This window comes from Pogoniulus pusillus, chromosome 8 (assembly GCF_015220805.1).
Source record: "Pogoniulus pusillus isolate bPogPus1 chromosome 8, bPogPus1.pri, whole genome shotgun sequence".
NCBI classification, from domain to species: Eukaryota; Metazoa; Chordata; class Aves; order Piciformes; family Lybiidae; genus Pogoniulus; species Pogoniulus pusillus.
This window is the reverse complement of record NC_087271.1, coordinates 38,330,753-38,351,300: the sequence shown is the minus strand read 5'-3', so window position 1 is coordinate 38,351,300 and position 20,548 is coordinate 38,330,753. Positions and strand designations below refer to the sequence as shown.

At 49.5% G+C, this 20,548-nt stretch overlaps 1 long non-coding RNA gene across 2 annotated transcripts; it reads right to left on the bottom strand.

The window, feature by feature from the left end:
• Window positions 1–2,466: 2,466 nt before the first annotated feature.
• On the bottom strand, window positions 2,467–20,333 carry LOC135177917 (uncharacterized). Of its 2 annotated transcripts, none has more exons than XR_010303243.1 (5): window positions 20,190–20,333; window positions 5,932–6,064; window positions 4,984–5,220; window positions 4,072–4,170; window positions 2,467–3,419 (listed from the first exon to the last, which is right to left on the bottom strand). It is a non-coding gene; the product is annotated as an uncharacterized LOC135177917 (long non-coding RNA). The 2 variants fall into 2 exon arrangements; XR_010303244.1 differs by lacking the exon at window positions 20,190–20,333 and adding an exon at window positions 18,820–18,905.
• Between the last annotated feature and the right edge of the window lie 215 nt (window positions 20,334–20,548).

The following is a 20,548-nucleotide window of genomic DNA, read 5'->3' as shown; positions in this document are numbered from 1 at the left end:
CAACAGGTCCCCATCAACACAGTAATGCCAAGGCAGAGAGAATCCCTCTGGAATTCAGATTCTGCTGCTCGTCTTTTTGCAGACCCCACTGGCTGGGAAATGGAAGTGATTTCAGGGCAAGGCAGAGGTTTTGAGCATCTGCTTCAGCCCCGTGGCACCACTGTTGCAGAGCTGGGTGCTGCAGCAACTCCAGGCTAGTAAGAGGACAGGAAATATTTATGGGACTGCCCCAACCAGCCTGAGCCTTGAAACCAGCACAGCCAGTTCCTTAAAGCAAACAAACTGCGTTTCCTGAGCAGTTCCAGCTCCTAAAGCTATAGCACAGACTCTGGTTAACCCCAAAAAGGCCTTTCAGAGGCCAGCTTGGCCTCTGGGAAGTTTTTTCCCTGCACTAGCATGAAGAGATGATGCCATCCTGTGGCTGCTGGGAAACAAGGACTTCCCACACTGAGTTAACAGCAGCTGTCACTTTGATCGTCCTTCCTGGTGAAAGAGGAGACCACAATTAGATGCCCCCTCAGAAACTGCATATGAGGTGTCTCGTTTGCTTTTATCTCTGGAAGACAGAGCTCACACTGCTGAAGAGAATGCTCCCTGCTCTCAGGTATGATTCAGCTTCAGAAGAGGATCGTGGTTTGCCTCTGCGCAGGAAAGCTACTGGCAACAAACACTTGTGCTGCTTTTTAGAGCCTGCACTTACCTTTAGAGTGGCTGTGTGCAATGCTGGTCCTCCAGTTCCCCTTGGTCACCTTTCTCATGGCTGCAGTGTGCCCTTTAACTGAACAACACAGTGAAACTTGTCCTCACCTACAGACAAGTGGGCGACAGGGAGAAATCACTTCACTGCAGTGAAGAACCCTCCTTGGTTTCCTGTGCTCTCCTCTCATGCTCCTAGCACAGAGCCTGCAAAACACTTCAAGTGCAATTTTCCTTTCTCCCCTCCTCCTTCTGCCAGACCAGGGCTTGGGTGCAGCTCAGATGAGCCTTTGGTTGCCCACACACAGCAAGAGGCACAGCTCTGCAAGTACTGTGAAGAATATTGTACCCATGACAAGGCTCAAGCTCCTGTCCTGAGCCAGGGCCCAGCAACCACAGAGCAGTTAACCACAAAGAGATCATGTAGGTCTCCATCCCCACTGAAAGCAGCCCTGCAGAGGTGGATTTGGAAGTGCTGGGGGGAGAAAAGTTGGATATGAGCTATCACTGTGCACACCCAGCCCAGAGCCAGCTGTGTCCTAGGCTGATCAGCAGTGTGGGCAGCAGGACGAGGGCAGGGATTCTGCTCCACTCTGCTGAGACCCCCACCTGCAGTGCTGGGGCCAGCTCTGGAGTTCTCAGCACAGGGGAGACATGGACCTGCTGGAGTGGGGCCAAAGCAAGACCATAGCAATGATGGGAGGGCTGGAAGCCCTCTGCTGTGAGGCCAGGCTGAGAGAGCTGGGGTTGTTCAGCCTGGAGAAGAGAAGGCTCCAGGGAGACCTTCTAGTGGCCTTTCAGTACTTAAAGGAAAGTCTGGTGACAGACTTCTTAGCAGGGCCTGTTGTGATAGGACAAGGGCTGATGGTTTGAAAATAGAAGAGGGAGATTTAGACTAGAGATTAGGAAGAAGTTTTTGACACTGAGGGTGGTAAAACACTGGCCCAGATTGCTTAGAGAGGAGGTCAATACCTCACTCCTGGAAACATTCCAGGTTATATTGGACACAGCTCTGAGCAGCCTGCTCTAGTTGCAGTTGTCTCTGCTGCTCACTGCAGGCTGGTTGGACTAGATGACCTCTGAAGGTCCCTTCCAGACCAAACCTTTCTATGCTTCTATAATCCCTGTTTCAGAGCAGACTCCAAAGACATAACTGGATGTAGCCTGGGTTTAGCCAGGCCCCCTTACTGAAGGCCTGCTCATTGCTCCATGCCATAAAGAAGCCCCTTTTACAAGAGGGATGTGGAGATGCTGGAGTGTGTCCAGAGCAGGGCCAGGAGGATGCTCAGAGGCTGCAGCAGCTCTGCTGTGAGCACAGACTGAAAGAGTTGGGGCTGTGCAGGCTGCAGAAGAGGAGGCTCCCAGGTGACCTTCTTGTGGCCTGCCAGCATCTGAAGGGGGCTACAAAAAAGCTGGGGAGGGACTTTTAGGGAGTGCCAGGACAGGGGGGAATGGAGCAAAGCTGGAGGTGGAGAGATTCAGGCTGGAGGTGAGGAGGAAGTTGTTGAGCATGAGAGTGGTGAGAGGCTGGAATGGGTTGCCCAGGGAGGTGGTTGAGGCCCCATGGCTGGAGGTGTTTCAGGCCAGGCTGGCTGAGGCTGTGGCCAGGCTGCTCTAGGGTAGGGTGTCCCTGGGCATGGCAGGGGGGTTGGAACTGGCTGCTCCTTGTGGTCCCTTCCAACCCTGACTGATTCAGTGATTCTGTGAAATAAGGCTTAGTTTAAGTGGGAAGAAAAGTAATTCTGCCACCCAATGCAAAGAAGCCAGAAGTATTTTTTAAAGCTCCTTTACTGGAAATGTTTTGACTTCCTCCAAAGCCCAGGAAGGATTCCTTAAAATGTACTACTCAGCTTAGCACTGGGATAGCAAAGGCCATTGAGACACAGGACAGTAACCTTCCAATCTGCTCAGACAAGGAAGTCTTTGAGCAAGTATCATTTGGTGAGCTCATACTTCTTCCCTGGCTGTAGCTGGTGGTCCAGAATGTCAATATCTGCTCAGAGAAAGAAAATAAGTTCACCTTTGTGGCTGTGCAGAAAAAAAGAGCTGCCAAGCATGAAGCCATGCACTGGGGCCTGCTGTGAGAGCCTGCAGGATAGGTTTGTGTCTGAGATGCTGGGTTTGGAGGCCACTGAGAAGTGTTATCATTTCAGCAGTGCTAACAGAGATGCTGAAGGCAGCAGGTGGGACAGTGCCACAGAGAGTTTGGTTCATGGTCTGTAAGCAAGCTCTCAAACAAGCAGCAGACAGAGGCAGGTTTGGGATGGTGAGCAGAGCTTGGAGGAGCATAGCCCTTACAATGACCCTCTTTTGGCCTCCACTCTGGAGTGTAAACATTCATCTACTGCTTGTCTCCTCAAGTTTTTCTTTGGGCAGGGAGATAAAAAGAGACTAGCAAAATAGAGAGCTGGATTTTAACCTGGCAAGATGTGATGCTGGAGGATGAGGAAGCCAGGCTGCAGATCTCGCCTGGGTTAACAAGCCTGGCTGCAGCAAATACACAAGTCCCAGCATTTCCTGTCCTGTGCTAAGCAGAGACAGCACAAGTCCAAGGCACTCCTCACCAGCACTGCCTCTGTAATTCCCCACTGACAGCTTGTATCTGCCCCTGCTGGAGGCAATCTGGAAGAAGTCATAGACAGATCTACTGGCTGCCTGCAAACCCATCCAGAGCTCGTAGCAGGCCAGGCTGCTGCTTGTGAGGTTGTGCAGCTTGTCAAGACCTAGAAGAAAACCAAAATAAATCAATTACTCTTAAGAAAGGGGAAGCCTGCTCACCTCTGCAGTCCTAGACTCCTCTCATCCTAGGTCCATTCTGGTAAAATCAGCTATTTCCTGCCTCACTCCTCCTCTGCTGGATGCTCTCACGACATTCTGCCAAGTTTGTGCTGTCTTATCTTATTCTCTGGACAGAGACCACAGCATCAGAAAAAAACAAACAGCTGAAACCAGCACAAGACTGGCTCTAGTGCAACACTGGTTTTTCCCAGAGCATTTAAAGACTCTTGCTCCAAAGATCTTGACCTATTTAGTGCTGGATTCTCTGATTCAGAGAGTTCACCAACACAGCAAGTGGCTGAGTTCTGTGCAGTATCCTGCTCTTTGCATTTTCCCAAATTCAACTTCTTCATCCCTCCTCTCAGGAACACACAAACCTGAAGTGAACCTTCCCAGAATTTTTTTTTGCTCTGGGACTGCTCCAAAGGCCAAAGATGTTGATGGCCTTTGGAAATCTCTCAGTGCTTCATTGGCACTTCTAGAGAAGACATAAAAGCTGAGAGCTTAAGACTGCAGGCTGGAGGAGTTGAGTCAGGATTGAGGTGGTCCTACAAAGCTCATCTTCAGTTCCTCACTGGTCACACCCATGTACTGTACCAAGCCAGAATTCCCCAGTGGGATCTCCAAGGCCTTCCACATAATTTTTCCAGTGCTTGCACAAATCCACCTGGCCAGTGCTCCTCTCCTCTGAAACACCTGCAAAGAAAGGACAGGTTGAGGACAGACAAGGAGGATGGGGCTGAGAAGTGCTCATGCTGGTTGGCAGCTCTAGCTGAAGGTAACACTGCACCCAAGCAGGGCACAGACAGGAACCCATTTCCACTCTGACTGCACACAAGCACTGGGGCAGGTACTAGTTGTGCACATTTTACAGTTTACTTTCCTCACATGCCCACAGACAGCATGAACATGAAAGCTGATCTAAACAGACAAAACCAGCTTGGAGATAATAGAATCATAGAATCAACCAGGTTGGAAGAGATCTCCAAGCTCAGCCAGTCTAACCTAGCACCCAGCCCTGGCCAAGCAACCAGAACATGGCACTAAGTGCCCCTTCCAGGCTTTTCTTGAACACCTGCAGGGACAGTGACTCCAGCACCTCCCTGGGCAGCCCATTCCAATGCCTCAACACTTTTTTCAGTGAAGAAAATTATCCTAATGTCGAGTCTAAGCCTCTATTGGTACAATTTCAGACCTTGTTCTCTCGTCTTATCACTTTATACTACAGAGAAGAGAGTGACCCCAACCTCACTCAGGGAGTTGTAGAGAGCAATGACATTTCCCTTCATCCTCCTCTTCTCCAGATTGAGCAATCCCAGTTCTCTCAGCTGCTCCCCACCAGACCTGTTCTCCAGACATTGTCCCTCTTACAGCGTAGGGCCCAAAACTGAACACAGCATTTGAGGTGCAGCTTTGCCAGTAGAGAAAAAGAGCCTCAGGTAAGACAAGCACCCACTCCACTTGATTATAGTGATAAAAAAACCCAAAGAGGAGTAAGGAATCACTCACTCTCCATCCATGGTGATGTCACAGTGCACCTGCAGTGGCCTGCTGCCAGCCTTGTTCAGGTACATGGGGGTACCACTGGAGGTATTCCCATTCCGCTGCCTCTGGCTGCAGTCTGCAGGGTATGGGAAGAGAAGGCCAACTGTGGGACCAGAGGGGCAGAACTTCACATCAGCAGAGCAGACCATGGAGCTGGAGAAGGCATTTCACATCCTCAGGAATCACCTAAGGACAACAGGACTGGAAGAGAAGCAAAGAAAGCAGGAGCTCCCACTGTGCACTCCCAGAGCACCTAGCTGCATCAGCAGGTTGCTGCTGGCAGCCTTCCCCACAGACAGGGAGCTGGCACGTGGATGGGGTCCCCACAGGCTGCAGTCTTGAGTCTCAGCAAGAGCAAGAAGAGTGTGTCTCTGTAAAGGTGAGAGCACCAGTGACCAGGGACTTCCATTTCTCTGCCTTTCACACTTTGCCCATAGCTGGCAAGCTTTGTGGGCACTGGCACAGTAGAGGAGGCTCCCACAGCAAGCTGGGGAGAGATTTTGTTTCATTTGCTGCCATTTAAGTGTCCATTTCCCAACCTGGGCAGCTACCCAGCACCACCAGAATATTTAAACAGCTGTGCCCTAGGATGGTGCAGAGAGATCTCCAGCATATCATCATCTCTCCTGCCCACTGGCAGCTCACCAGCAGGCCTTGCCCCATATTTGGCCAGCAAGGTTTGCCAGCAGCACAATCTCCACTCACACTATGCCACTGTGTTTCCAAGCCTCCAGATGGTGGGGCTGAAAAGGGACACCCAGCCAGGAGACATCACTGGTTTGCTAGATGGTTTGCTTACAGTCACATAGTGCCCCAGTGCATCTGTAGAACGTGAGCTCCATCTCTGACCTCCACCAGTAAGCACAAGAGCTGCAAAGCACAGGCAGCAAAACACCAAAGGCCAATTCCTACCTGTTGAGAAGGTACTTTCTGTCTTTCTGCTCTGGTGCTCTCCCTGATAGGCCATCACAAAGACAGTATCCTCTACTCCTTGCTCCAATCCTTCCAGCACAAACTGTTGCTCGCCAGGACCCAGCTGTACCTCCTGCCAAATAAAACAGATCAAAGGTTGAGCCAGCTCTGAACAGCATTTAGCTTTTCTAGATCACACTGTCTCATACTCCATACAGATTTCTGGCCCTCTCTTGCCAAGCTTAGACAGGCACAATCGCTGCATACCCTTGAAAAATGGAGCTCACCTCCTCAGAAGGAAGATCTGGGGTAAGGTCTCAAACACTGAAGCAAACCTACCCCTGGTGAGTTCTGCCCTTCCGAGTAGTCAGTTAGAAAAGTGGTGAAGCAAAGATGTTTGCTGCATTTGGAGATCTGTTGGGGTGCTAGTTTGAGGGACCTGGGGCTGTTTAGCCTGGAGAGAAGAAGGCTGAGAGGGGATTTAATCAATGTTTGTAAACACCTGAGGGCTGCTCAGGAATGGGGGGGACAGGCTCTGCTCACTGCTCCCTGGGACAGGACAAGCAGCAATGGGTGTAAGTTGCAGCACAGGAGGTTCCAGCTCAACACAAGGGGGAACTTCTTTCCTGTAAGGGTCCCAGAGCACTGGCACAGGCTGCCCAGAGAGGTTGTGGAGTCTCCTTCTCTGGAGACTTTCAGGGCCTGTCTGGATGTGTTCCTCTGTGATCTGTGCTAGATTATGTGGTCCTGCTGTGGCAGGGGGGTGGGACTGGATGATCTCCTTGGGTCCCTTCCAACCCCTAACATCCTGTGATGCTGTGATGCAAAACCCTCCTCCGAATTGCTCCTCACATGCATAGCTCCCGCTGGACAGGAGAGGGAGCTAAAGGGTACCAAATCCTCCATGAGACGCAAGGGATGGGGAAGGAGGTCTACAATTTCACACCACAGCACAACAGCTCCCTGCCACAGCCAGTTCTACTCGCCTTGAGCAAGAAAACGTGTGTTCTAACTCAGAACCTGTATTCTTTCAGTAGAGGTGACGTTGCTCTTGAAAACGTAACACACACAAAAGATTGCAGGGGAGTGTTGTGTGCAGGCATTGCAAAAATACCCCTACAGCAACAAAATGAGGGGGGACAGTCTCAAGCTGTGCCAGGGCAGGTCTAGGCTGGATGTTAGGAGGAAGTTGTTGGCAGAGAGAGTGATTGGCATTGGAATGGGCTGCCCAGGGAGGTGGTGGAGTGGCTGTGCCTGGAGGTGTTGAAGCCAAGCCTGGCTGAGGCACTTAGTGCCATGGTCTGGCTGATTGGACAGGGCTAGATGACAGATTGGACTGGATGAGCATGGAGGTCTCTCCCAGCTGGTTTGATTCTGTGATTCTGGGGCATCTACCACCTCTCTATGCAATCTGGGCCAAAGTTTCACCACCCTCAGTGTAAAAAGTTTCACAGGATATTAGGGGTTGGAAGGGACCCAAGGAGATCATTGAGTCCAACCCCCCTGCCAGAGCAGGACCACACAATCTAGCACAGATCACAGAGGAACACATCCAGACAGGCCTTGGAATTCTCCAGGGAAGGAGACTCCACAACCTCTCTGGGGAGCCTGTTCCAGTGCTCTGAACCCTTACAGGAAAGAAGTTCCCCCCTGTGTTGAGCTGGAACCTCTTCTGCTGCAACTCATCTCCAGTGTCAACGATTTGTTGCTCCTTTCTTTCTGCCCACTCTGCAGACCTGTCTGACAGACTCCTCCAAGGTTTCTGCTATTTTGGGTGATGAATCAGAGCTTAGTGGTAGCTTTGCAGTAGCTGCCATTCATCTCTGTCATAGCTCCTAAATTCCAAGGGTTACATAAGAACGTGAGCATGATTACTTGTTATGGCTTTTCTTTTTTCCCCCCTCCTTTTCAAGAGGTTCTGCAGCCCCCATGTCTGTGAAGAAGAGCTTGAAAAGACAAGCCAAGGATGTTCCAAATAACCACAGAGAAGCAGCACAGCCTTGCAATGGCAGTGTGGAGGTTGTAGGGTCTTGTTATTTGAAATCCCTTTTCCTCCAATCATTTACATGCCAACCTGAAGCATGTCAGATCTGATTTGGGATTAGAATCATAGAATCAGCCAGATTGGAAGAGACCTCCAAGATCACCCAGTCCAACCTAGCACCCAGCCCTAACCAATCAACCAGACCATGGCACTAAGTGCCTCATCCAGGCTTTTCTTGAAGACCTCCAGGGACGGTGCCTCCACCACCTCCCTGGGCAGCCCATTCCAATGCCAATCACTCTCTCTGTGAAGAACTTCTTCCTAACATCCAGCCTATACCTACCCTGGCACAACTTGAGACTGTGTCCCCTTGTTCTATTGCTGCTTGCCTGGGAGAAGAGGCCACCCCCCACCTGGCTACAATGCCCCTTCAGGTAGTTGTAGACAGTAATAAGATCACCCCTGAGCCTCCTCTTCTCCAGGCTAAACAGGCCCAGCTCCCTCAGCCTCTCCTCATAGGATTTGTGCTCCAGGCCCCTCACCAGCTTTGTTGCCCTTCTCTGGACATGTTCCAGCACCTCAGCATCTTTCTTGAATTGAGGGGCCCAGAACTGGACACAGCACTCAAGGTGTGGCCTGACCAGTGCTGAGTACAGGGGCAGAAGAACCTCCTTTGTCCTACTGGCCACACTGCTCCTGATGCAGGCCAGGATGCCATTGGCTCTCTTGGCCACCTGGGCACACTGCTGGCTCATCTTCAGCCTGCTATCTATCAGTACCCCCAGGTCCCTTTCCTCCTGGCTGCTCTCCAGCCACTCAGTCCCCAGCCTATAGCGCTGCTTGGGGATTGTTCAGCCTTCAGCTGCTGCACACCCACCCTTTTGTAAGGGAGATGGATTTCAGAGTTTCCAGATAGAATGAGACTTCAAAATTGTTCAAGCTTTCCTTTGCCATATAATAGCTTTAAATCTTGCTGGCAGGCTTCTTTGGAAAGTAACAGGGGAACCACAGAATGGTTTAGGTCGGAAGGGACCTTAGATATCATCTCCTCCAACCTTACAACCCAACTAAGCTGCTCAAGACATAGAATCAGAGAGTCAGCCAGGCTGGAAGAGACCTCCAAGATCATCCAACCCAACCTAGCACCCAGCCCTAGCCAATCAACTAGACCATGGCACTAAGGTTCTCCAGCCACTCTGTCCCCAGCCTGTAGTGCTGCTTGGGGTTGCTGTGGCCAAAGTGCAGAACCCTGCACTTGGCCTTGTTCAGTCTCATCCCATTGGCCTCTGCCCACTTGACTATCCTTGCAGCACAGCACAGGTGATGGAACTCTTCCTTCCATCACACCAGTTGCAAGGTAAGTGCAAATGCCTGGACAATTCATGCCTGAGACATGCAGCAGCGAGGAAGTTTCCAGAAATAAAACAGTCATTTTTCATTACATTTTCAGGACCAGTTGAATGCATCATGCCAAGGAGCAAGTCTCTCTGGGGGGAAATCCACACAGTTCAGAGAATCACAGAATCAGCCAGGTTGGAAGAGACCTCCAAGCTCATCCAGTCCAACCTAGCACCCAGCCCTATCCAGTCAACTAGACCATGGCACTACAAATCATAGAATGAACCAGGTTGGAAGAGATCTCCAAGCTCATCCAGTCCAACCTAGCACCCAGCCCTGGCCAATCAACCAGACATCATCCAGCCTGGCCTTGAACATCCTCAGGGAGAAGGCATCCACAACCTCTCTGGGCAGCCTCCTCCAGTGTCTCACACCCTCATAGTGAAGAGCTTCTTTCTAAGATCCACTCTAACCCTGCTGTCCCTCAGCTTCACACCATTCCCCCTTTGTCCTATTGTTAGACACCTACAAAAAGTCCCTCTCCAAGCTTCCTGAAGGATCCCTTCAGGCACTGAAGGCAGCTCCAAGGGATGACAGTTGCCAAACTTAGAGTACTGGAAAACAATTGGGAACACTTTGCTTGGCAACAGGCACAGTTATATCAGATTTTTATACCTTGAATGTCCAGACTTCTGTAACTATAACCTGCAGTCAGTTCTACAGTGAATTAGAACCATTAGGAGAGTTCATGTTGGTGCCTGGAGCCACAACCCTCACAGGGCAGTGATGAAATACAGGGAGAGTTCATAGAAGCTGCACAGAGAAATAAAGGCAGACTCCTATGAACTTCTAAGGGTTTGGAGGCAGCAGTAATTCAACAGTTTCCAGATCTGCTTTACCATTCAGGCCTGGAATGGCTAGGCTCCTTGTAACAGGAAAATCACAGTCAAGGAACAGTAGAACCTGCCAGGCCTTCTAAGCTGAATCATTGGCTTGATTTAATTGGAAAAGCCCTTTAAGATCATCAAGTTCAACCATTATCTAACTCTACCAAGGCTAGTGCTAAATCATGCCCCCCAGCACCACATCTCTGCATCTTTTAAACACCTCCAGGGATGGGAATTCAACCACCTGCCTGGGGAGCCTGTTCCAGTGTCTGAGAATCCTTTCAGTGAAAAAGCTTCTTCTAATGTCCAACCTAAACCTCCCCTGGTGCAACCTGAGGCCATCTTCTCTTGTCCTATCACTTGTTACCTGGGAGAAGAGACTGACTCCAACCTGGCTCATATACCCACACAGGGAGGTGTAGAGAGATGACAGGCTCACAGGATGTTAGGGGTTGGAAGGGACCCAAGGAGAGCATCGAGTCCAACCCCCCTGCCACAGCAGGACCACACAATCTAGCACAGATCACAGAGGAACACATCCAGACAGGCCTGGAAAGTCTCCAGAGAAGGAGATTCCACAACCTCTCTGGGCAGCCTGTGCCAGTGCTCTGGGACCCTTACAGCAAAGAAGTTCCCCCTTGTGTTGAGCTGGAACCTCCTGTGCTGCAGCTTACACCCACTGCTCCTTGTCCTATCCCAGGGAGCAGTGAGCAGAGCCTGTCCCCACATCCTGGCAGCCTTCAGATACTTATAAACATTTATCAAATCCCCTCTCAGTCTTCTCCAGGCTAAACAGCCCCAGGTCCCTCAGCCTCTCCTCATCAGCCATGCCCTCCAGATCTCCTCTCAGCCTCATTTTCCCCAGGCTGAACAATTCCAGTAGCCTCAGCTGCTTCTCAGAAGAGCAGCTTTGTTCTCCAAGGCCTCCAGACTCCATTCTGATCAAACTAAGCATGTAGTTGGAGCAGAAGTCAGATGAAAGATGCATCTGTGTTCTCCTCTAGCTAGAGATGACTACATCTGAGTTAGGCTCTGTGACAAGATGAAGTAATCCAAAGCTTCAAGCTCTAAGTGCCATGATGAAGCTAAAGTTTGTTCAGTCATTTCACATGTAAGGGGCAAAGACTCAAGCTACTACAGGAATGCCAGGGCTCTGCCACTGTGTAGCCCACTGGACAAGCACAACTTCACCTCCATGGGGCAGGTGTAGAGTGGGCTGGGGCTAACAGCCCATAGCAGAAATGCAGGCCTGGCAGTGGTGTACTAATCTGCTCCCCTCTGTCCAACTGTTCAAGTTGGTGAGCAGAAAAACAATGTTGGAGCCAAGCAATACAGGAAGGAAGAAGAACTTGTCCTCTTCCTTATTGCTCCTGGCCTCAGAGGCCAGATAAAGCAGCAGTAGTAAATAGCTGTGAGGCAGTCAGCAGCAGCTGCCCAAAGGGTCCATGAGCAAGGGCCATACCCAGACCACAGATTGTGTTATGTGAGGTCATCTTGTCAGTGATCTACCTAGGGAAGTCATGAATAAGAAAACATTGTGTTGCTGCTGGACCTAGGTCCAGGTCTGTGCTTGTTCAAGACTTGTTATTAAGTACAGAAGCCATCTGACTACACTCATCCTGTGTCTGGCTTGAGCCATTCCTAAAGTTAAGCTTAGGTGAAGTTACTGGAGGTTTAAAAACCAAGACAAAAGACTGGGCTTGGGCCAGTGGTTAAGAGACAGTGTAGAGAAGCTTAAACAGGATATAAGCAGGCCTGGCTGCAGGTCATACATGAATAAGTGGCCAAGGAGCACCTTTTGTGTTGTGATCTTGACACATCTGTCCCTGAACCCTGTAGTAACATCACTATGATAAAAGAAACTTCCACCTACCAGTCCTACCACTCCCTGAGGATGGTTCCCCCTCCACATCATCTTTCACAGGTATGACAGTGACTTCATACTCTGTGCCAGGTTTCAGACCCACAAAGAGCAAGAGGGAGCATTACCAACATAGAATCAACCAGGTTGGAAGAGACCAACAAGATCATTCAGTCCAACCTAGCACCCAGCCCTGGGCAATCAATCACACCATGCCACTAAGTGCCTCAGCCAGGCTTTGGCTTTGCTTCAACACCTCCAGGCACAGTGACTCCACCACCTCCCTGGGCAGCCCATTCCAATGCCAATCACTCTCTCAGAATCTACAGAAAACAAGGACAGAAAATAGCAACTGAGGCTGGGGGGGAAAAGTGCTCTCCAGAGCTCAGGCAGGGTGTTACAAACCTGCAAAGCCAAACAATTTGCTCCATTTGTTTGAATCTAACATAAGAGATCTACAGTTTCTGACTCTGAAGGAAAATACTGCCTGTTCCTGCCTGTACTTGCTTCTAGAAACTGGGGCTCACTGGTAAATCCCTTCTTTGCAGGATGAAGTGTGATGTTGTACATGGAGCCAGAGCAGAGACCCACAATCTCATAGCTGAGTTGCTCTTTGGGCACACAGACTTGTTTCACTCATGTCTCATTGCATGATGGATAATAGCTAATGAGGTAATTATCCACATCAATCATCAGGTCCCAGCTGACAGCCAGAGAAATCCCTGTGGAGTTCAGCAGCTGCAGGTTCTGAGAAGCAAGCATTAGAAGAGACAAAGCAAACACTGCAGTGAGGGACAAGAAATGTTTTTAAACCTATTCTGAATACAGAAGGAATGCAAAACTTGGAACTCCTCTCTGGAGGTCATCATGGATTTGTCCATTTCTTTCTGTTTGACAGCATATCATTAAATAGAATCATAGAATCAACCAGGTTGGAAGAGACATCCAAGCTCAGCCAGTCCAACCTAGCACCCAGCCCTGCCCAACCAACCAGACCATGGCACTAAGTGCCTCAGCCAGGCTTGGCTTCAACACCTCCAGGCACAGCAACTCCACCACCTCCCTGGGCAGCCCATTCCAATGCCAATCACTCTCTCTGACAACAACTTCCTCCTCACATCCAGCCTAGACCTCCCCTGGAACAGCTTCAGACTCTGTCCCCTTCTTCTGTTGCTGCTTGCCTGGCAGCAGAGCCCAACCCCACCTGGCTACAGCCTCCCTTCAGGGAGCTGCAGACAGCAATGAGCTCTGCCCTGAGCCTCCTCTGCTGCAGGCTGCACACCCCCAGCTCCCTCAGCCTCTCCTCACAGGGCTGTGCTCCAGGCCCCTCACCAGGCTTGTTGCCCTTCTCTGGACACCTTCCAGCACCTCAACATCTCCCTTGAATGGAGGGACCCCAGAACTGGACACAGCACTCAAGCTGTGGCCTGAGCAGTGCTGAGTACAGGGGCTGAAGAACCTCCCTTGTCCTGCTGCCCACACTGCTCCTGAGCCAGCCCAGGATGCCATTAGCTCTGCTGCCCACCTGGGCACTGCTGCCTCAGCTTCAGCCTACTATCCACCAGTAGCCCCAGCTCCCTCTCTGCCTGGCTGCTCTCAGCCACTCTGACCCCAGCCTGTAGTGCTGCTTGGGGTTGTTGTGGCCAAAGTGCAGAAATACAAATAGATACTGCAGTCAGTAACAAATGCAATCATTTCCTGGATGACTCTTTCCAGCTTCTAAACCAACACTGGCACAAGGCAAACCACTCCTAACACCATCCCTTCCAAAGCCAAAGCCTTCTTGTGTCACACTGAGTGATTTCTAAATGCCAGCTGGTAGCCATAACTGCACAACACAGGTTCTCCATGGCAGAGGAAGAAAACTGAGCTTTTATACTTAGGGAAACTTACACCTGCTGCCTGGAGGAGGAAAATCTGCTGCATACAATAAATTTCAGGACACCAACAGCGCCTTAAGCATTTTGCCACAAGACAGCTCATCAGTGTCTTGAAGCAGCCCTTGAAAGCAGTCAATGCAGAACATCTATCAGAAAGCTTATGTGATTTTAATTACAAGTAAAGCACATCACAGACTGATCAAACCAGCTGCATTTCATTAGCAAGGCACTAATCAACAGCAAAAACCTGTAAAAAGGCACATGTCAGCAATGTTAGGTCAGATAACAACCACAGAGCCTCCTCACTTGAAAGGCAGCATTCATTCCCTGGTGTAATTCACAGCTCCCACCAAATTCCACCCTCAATAGGTGCAGTTGATGAAAGCTTTGTGCAAAGTGTGAGAACAGCCATCCTACCTCTCCTAGAGATACAGAAGCTGGAGCTGAATAATCCAGCTGTGCAGGGAAAAAAATAAACAGCCATAGTACCTCTGGTGGGGTTTATCTCTTGTCTAAGCATAGATCAGAAAAGGGTTGTGCCTGATCCACTGAAGAGATGGGGCACAAGAAACCATGCCTGGACTTGACAACCTCCTCCTCTTGCTCTCCAACAGCAGAGGACCTGCAAGCCTAAAGTGAAAGGGTTCATTCCAGGCACAGCACCAACTGCTGAGGTGACTTAGGGAGGACAGGTGGTTGTGGGCTGTGCCAGAGTCCATCTGGTGTTCTGCTCACCCTCATCAATCAACCTCCATCAGGGAGCTTCTCCAGAGACAGGCTGAGCCCTTAATGGCTGAAGCAAGGAGGAAATGAGCAGCACATTTATAGTCTCAGGGCTGAGCTGAGAGCTCACGTGGGGGCTGGTCAAGATCCCTGGGTCTCCTGGGAACAGCAGAGCTCCTCCATTTTATTTTCCAATTTCCTGATCACAGCATCAACTTTCATAGAATCAGTCAGGCTTGGAAGGGACCACAAGGATCATCTAGTTCCAAACTCCCTGCCATGGGCAGGGACACCCTACCCTAGAGCAGCCTGGCCTTAAACACCTCCAGGCATGGGGCCTCAACCACCTCCCTGGGCAACCCATTCCAGGCTCTCACCACTCTCAGGGTGAAACTTTAAGATTTCCTGGTTAAACAAATGTGCTGAGATAGCAAAAAGCTGAGGTTGTGGATGCTCTTGTTTCAGATTGCTGGTTCATTCATCCTCAGATATCCCATGGTGCCAGTAAATGGTGCCAGGGGAAGTATAGGCTGGATGTGAGGAGGAAGTTCTTCACAGAGAGAATGATTTGGCATTGGAATGGGCTGCCCAGGGAGATGGTGGAGTCACCATCCTTGGAGGTGTTCAAGAAAAGCCTGGATGAGGCACTTAGTGCCATGGTCTAGTTGACTGGATAGGGCTGGGTGCTAGGTTGGTCTGGATGATCTTAGAGGTCTCTTCCAACCTGGTTGATTCTATGATTGACTCTATGATTCTAAACAAAGCCCAGAAAGAGTACAGGCCAATACTTGCTGTTCAATGAGACCTTGTTCTTTATTTCTCCTTCAGAAAGAAGTTCAAGACATTAATTAGCATGTTGATAGTGCCTTCCTGTTGTTCAGACATTCCAGTTACCATGGCAATATAGAACAGAATATGTCACTTAAGGATCTGAGACACATAAAATCAGGAAATAATGATAAATAAAAGCAGTGCTCAGTGTAACTCTGCCAGGATGCAGAAATCTAACCCAACTTGGAACAGAGAAGGCAAAATTTGACATCTATGGGAGAGGAGCACTTGGCTACAGATGCTGAGATGGGAATCGCTTGCCTTTGGACTTATAAAGACTTTTAAGGAGTGGAGTGCTCAGAAACAGTGTCAAAAACATATCATATGTATTATGTAGTACTTGCTCAGTGAGAAAACAAAGACCTTTCACACAGCTGCAGGCTTGTATAGGGAAGAAGATCCAAGACTGAACCCACCCAACTCTTTGAGAGAGAATATGTGGGCAGCAGTTCTCTTGGAGAAGTTGCTTTGCTCTGGGAGAAACTCTTCTGCTTGTCAGCTCTGAAAAGGTGCTGCCTTCTGAGCTTCAAATTCCAACAGGAGAGAAAAAGAGGGAGCTTCAAATTCCAACGGGAGAGAGAGAGGAAAAAGAGGGAGCTTCAAATTCCAACGGGAGAGAGAGAGGAAAAAGAGGGAGCTTCAAATTCCAACGGGAGAGAGAGAGGAAAAAGAGGGAGCTTCAAATTCCAACGGGAGAGAGAGAGGAAAAAGAGGGAGCTTCAAATTCCAACGGGAGAGAGAGAGGAAAAAGAGGGAGCTTCAAATTCCAACGGGAGAGAGAGAGGAAAAAGAGGGAGCTTCAAATTCCAACGGGAGAGAACTTCAACAGGAGAGAAGAGCACTAGAGTCAGAGAGAAACATCTTGGCTAGTGTGGAAGGGGTCAGAGTAGTGAAGTTTTGATGCAGAGCTCTTGTTTAGATGAAGAATGTGATCTAACAAATGTGTTAACTGAAAGGTGAGTCTCTCAGCAGACAAATCAAGTGTGCAAAGAGGGATAATGCAGAGCAGAAAATACCTGTAAGGTGACTGCAAACCCTTACTGAGTAATACCTGGTGCTCAATGTGTGGCTGTCACCTCCTTCTCTTTCACAGGGAGCTATGAAAAGACTAGGGCAAGAAGTGCTGTGCTGAGAAGGCAAGGTGACTTCAGGATAGCCTGAAGCATCAACCTGAGGTTAGAGAGAGGTTACAAGTTTTTCAGAACTGAGCAGAGACTGCTGGACAGGCACAGCTCGAGGTCAGCTCAGGCAAATCCTACTGCCTTGAAACAAAGCAGCATAGGGAGAATTTTGCAAGAGTCTCGCTTCAAAGGAAGGTAGGATTTGGAGAATTTGTGTGTCCTTTCTCTCATAGGTGTTCTCAACCCAGCTACTTCATTGGCAAGCAGAGCACACTGCAGCTAACATCACTGTACCTTCTATTGTCTCAGCCTTATGTCAGGAAACAGACTCTGGCTCCCTCTAATCACAGGCTTCATACCCACATTGCTCTCTCCATCTGCTACACACAGGCTTGTGCTACTGTTACCTCTAACTGCATTTCCACCTTTTCCCAATCCAGTTCTTGCCAGAGGGAGTGATTGGCATTGGAATGGGCTGCCCAGGGAGGTGGTGGAGTTGCTGTCCCTGGAAGTGTTGAAGCAAAGCTTAGATGGGGCACCTAGTGCCATGGCCTGGTTGATTGGACAGGGCTGGGTGCTAGGTTGGACTGGATGAGCTTGGAAATCTCTTCCAACCTGGTTGATTCTATGATGCTTCTCCTTCAGGTTAGCTTTTCTGCAGTGTCTGATAAGCAAGATGTACTAATTGCTCACACATTAATTAGAAATTGCTCCTGAATTCCTGCATACTCATTGGAAAATGTAGAGAGGCTTAACAGCATTTGTGTATTTGCTAGGTAGCACAAATATTCATTTTGTGATGAATTACCTAGCTGCCTTCTGTTCAATCACATGCTTCCAGTTTAGGACAGTCAGTCCTCACTGAAGGATTGACTTTCTGTTGTCCCTAAAAGCATAACCATGACCTTCTGCAGAAGCGGATAGAAGATGTGGCCACGGGGAAGCTTTCACACAGACTTCATGGCAAGATTGAAGCTGAAGTGGAAGGCCAGAGAGTTTACAGCCATTCTGCAGGCTGTGGAGTGGGGAAAAAAAAATCCAGCTACTGAAGCAAGTTCAAACTGTTAGCAATTAAAGAAAGGCTGTTGTCTTGCTCTGTCCACGCAGAGCTTGGATGCTTGAGCGTGTCCAGAGAAGGGCAACGAGGCTGGGGAGAGGTCTTGAGCACAGCCCTACGAGGAGAGGCTGAGGGAGCTGGGATTGGTTAGCCTGGAGAAGAGGAGGCTCAGGGGTGACCTTATTGCTGTCTACAACTACCTGAAGGGTGGTTGTGGCCAGGAGGAGGTTGCTCTCTTCTCTCAGGTGGCCAGCACCAGAACAAGAGGACACAGCCTCAAGCTATGCCAGGGGAAATTTAGGCTGGAGGTGAGGAGAAAGTTCTTCACTGAGAGAGTCATTGGACACTGGAATGGGCTGCCCGGGGAGGTGGTGGAGTCGCCGTCCCTGGAGCTGTTCAAGGCAGGACTGGACGTGGCACTTGGTGCCATGGTCTGGCCTTGAGCTCTGTGGTAAAGGGTTGGACTTGATGATCTGTGAGGTCTCTTCCAACCTTGATGATACTGTGATTAGTGACATTTCCAGGGTAATACACAACTTCCCCTAGCAAAGAATTACCTGCAATTACCTCATAGCTCAAAAAATGTTATGACTCCTCTATTTGACCAATTTTACTTCTCCAGTGAAAGATGTTTTTAGTGTAATCAAAAAGTACTTTCATTGTGGAAATAAAATAGTGACATGTTTCATACAGTGAAGAACTTCCACTTGGTGAAACACTGCACTAGAAGGCACAGGAAGAGTTTTGGATGAGAAGATACTAAATGGTTAGAGAGGGCATTTGTACAAGCAATTAAATTCCAGCACATTCTCAGGAGAAGAGGCAGAGCTTTTACAACAACTGCCACAGACAAATTAGAGACTAAAATGGAAGTTACTGGGAAGAAGCAGTCTAAAATAATTACCTTCCAGGTTAAAGCTTAGCTCCATTCAAGCCACAGTTCCTGCCTACTTTACAGCAGATATGAGGGGACACCCTGGGAAAGCTTTAAGCCTTTCAAGCTGGAGTGACATTAAATACTGCCAGACATTTTGCCCCAGTAATACATATCCACAACACAGGCTTACTGAGGTTTGTGTAAGCCTTTCAAAACCCCAGAGGGTATCTGCTGTGGTAAGTCAGAGAAAAAAAACTGGCTGGGCTTTTTTAATCAGAGCAAACAACAAAAATCTCAAAGGAAATAAAAAGACTTCTTTTTTTTCTTACCTTTCAAGTACTTTCAGCTGTCTGGTTCAGAGCCCTTCTGACATGAGAGCAACTCAGCAAAATAATTTTCAGCAAGGTAAATTGAACAAGCTGAAATCTTAGAATCATAGAATCAACCAGGTTGGAAGAGACCTCCAAGATCATCCAGGCCAACCTAGCACCCAGCCCTGGCCAATCAACCAGACCATGGCACTAAGTGCCTCAGCCAGGCTTGGCTTCAACACCTCCAGGCACAGCAACTCCACCACCTCCCTGGGCAGCCCATTCCAATGCCAATCACTCTCTCTGCCAGGAACTTCCTCCTCACATCCAGCCTAGACCTCCCCTGGCACAGCTTCAGACTCTGTCCCCTTCTTCTGTTGCTGCTTGCCTGGCAGCAGAGCCCAACCCCACCTGGCTACAGCCTCCCTGCAGGTAGCTGCAGACAGCAATGAGCTCTGCCCTGAGCCTCCTCTGCTGCAGGCTGCACACCCCCAGCTCCCTCAGCCTCTCCTCACAGGGCTGTGCTCCAGGCCCCTCCCCAGCCTTGCTGCCCTTCTCTGGACACCTTCCAGCACCTCAACATCTCTCTTGAATTGAGGAGCCCAGAACTGGACACAGCACTCAAGGGGTGGCCTGAGCAGTGCTGAGCACAGGGGCACAAGAACCTCCCTTGTCCTGCTGCCCACACTGCTCCTGAGCCAGCCCAGGATGCCATTGGCTCTGCTGCCTACCTGGGCACTGCTGCCTCATCTTCAGCTACTATCTACCAGAACCCCCAGCTCCCTTTCTTCCTGGTTGATCTCCAGCCTCACTACTACCAAAATCCTCCCCTCTTCCCACTCCAGTTGCATTGCATCAGCTATCCCTGCAGTGAATTTAAGTACCCATGGACCAGATGAGAAGAACCAATAGAGGCCTTGAGGTTTTTTCCCCTGCCTCAAACCGTGTCAAGCTTAGCAACAATTCCCTTACTCCCTTACAGACCTCCAAACCAGCATTTCCTGTGAGTCATCCTAGATGATATTTGTTATCCTTTTCAACCCTGTCTGATTCTATGATCTAACAAACACAGGGAGCCCAAGAGAAAGTGGAAAAATATATTGGAGAGATGAATGTTTGCTCTCACATCCCATCCAAATCCCCTTTGATCACCTCCAGCTCCCTACTTCACTTGCTTTGTTGATAACTCTACAGATAGATTTTGTCAGCTGGAAAGATGAAGGAAAAAAACCAACAGCAAATTACAAACAATAACACCAGGGAGCAAAGCTTGAAAGTCTCTCCCTGCAGACACCAGAAACCTACTTCCAGAGCAGTCCTGCCTCAGACACACCACATCCCTGGGAAACACAGGCATGGACAGAATGAGTTTTGAAGGGGATACTCACAGAAGGGTTACAGGTTGCACAGGCTGATCCCTTTCTGCTGCTGCAGTTTCCCCTCCCTAAACAGATCCTCTCACAGGTTTAGTTGTTTTGGTCTCTAAGAGCATGAAAGGAGCACAGAGAGATGGGAAATGAGGCCAGTGATATGTTTCACCTCTCTGGCTCAGGAGAGCCATCTGAAGCAAGGAGAATTGAAAACAGCTGTCCATCCGTGCCAGTTTAATGCTCTGTGTAACAGGTGCTAGTAGTTTTAGCTTGGCACACCCACAACAGGAAAGCCTTCAGAGTAGTTAATACACCTGGGCTAGCAAGGCAGCCAGGAACTGCACAGTCTGTGGAGAATTAACCACTAAATCAACACC